Genomic DNA, 1,519 nt, shown 5'->3' with positions numbered 1-1,519 from the left:
AATAAGTAAGTTAAAGTTGCACAAAGACAAATTATATCTGTCAGAATATATTAGGATCAATTAGCATTTATTAGAATTATTTAGTATATCTGAATATTTATTATAGAATATTACGTCTTTATTATTACGATACTTTTAACACTTATAAATATCCTTTTATATTATATCATTCCAGACAACTTGAACACACTCAATTATACACAAATCCTTTCTCCACTTTAGTCTTTTGTTTTTAACATAATATCAGAGTCATGGTATCCTTGTTGAGGAGAATATGTTATTTTTCTTTTGGTGAAATTACTGTATTGTTCATATTTTCTTCCGTGCCATTTTTTTCCTTCTCTTTTGTCAATGCTTTGATGCTTTTTCACCTCACCAATTAGCTCGTTAATCAACTACTTATTCTCATGGAGAAATCATATATTTTTCGTCACCTTCCGATAGTTTGCCATCTCTTTACACTTTATCACTTTTTTAGCAGTTTTTCAACAGTTCGCCATCTTTTCGGTAGTTTTTTCAGCAGTTGGCCAATCTTCTGTCTGTGTTTTCTTGTGGCAGTTCTGTCTGAATTTTTTGTGGTTTTGCGTTTCCTTCAGACAGCGGCAGTTCCGTCTGCGCTTTCTTCCAACAGCGGCAGTTCCGTCTACACTTATTTCCGGCAGTTCTGTCTGCACTTTCTTCTGGCAGTTCCGTCTGCACCCGTTCTATCAGTTTATGAATTTTTTTCTTTAATTGTTTTAAATAAGTTTCAAACTCAAGTTATCACTTGAGTTTGAGGGGGATGTCAGAATATATTAGGATCAATTAGCATTTATTAAAATTATTTAGTATATCTAAATATTTATTATAGAATATTATGTCTTTATTATTACGATACTCTTAGCACCTATAAATTCCCTTTTATATTGTATCATTTTAAACAACTTGAACACACTCAACAATATACAAATTATTTCTCCAATTTAATCTTTTGTTTCTAACAATACCCATGCTTTAAGTTCAAAAATAAAATAATATCTCTTGTCAAGCAATCATTAGACGTTGATTTGGAAGAACACAGAATTAAAGAAGAATGCAATTCTGAAAATTCAATCAAGTAGTATAATAATAAGATGGGCAAAATATATTTTTTTGTTATTAAAGTTTGATAAAAAATTTTAAAATATTTTTAAATTTTATTTTATTTTAAAAATTTTTTATTTGTATCAAATATATTTTTGATGGCTAATTTTTCAAGAAATTTAAGACCAATTCAGTAATTATTTCATAAGAATAAATAACCCTTAATACAAGCAAATTAAGCATAACTTTTATGTATTATTGTTATATTGATCTTAAATTTTTTAAAAATTTAGCCATCGAAAGTATGTTTGATACAAATCGAAAATTTTTGAAATAAAATTAAAACAAAATAAAATTTAGGAATATTTTTAAAATTTTTATTAAATTTCAGAAACAAAAAATATATTTTATCCTAAAGATAGATGAAATTAAATGCAAAGAATGATGTACAGTAGAT

The sequence above is a fragment of the Arachis stenosperma genome, chromosome 9 (assembly GCF_014773155.1).
Source record: "Arachis stenosperma cultivar V10309 chromosome 9, arast.V10309.gnm1.PFL2, whole genome shotgun sequence".
Lineage (NCBI taxonomy): Eukaryota > Viridiplantae > Streptophyta > Magnoliopsida > Fabales > Fabaceae > Arachis > Arachis stenosperma.
The sequence above is the reverse complement of the archived record's forward strand: the minus strand, read 5'-3'. Positions refer to the sequence as shown.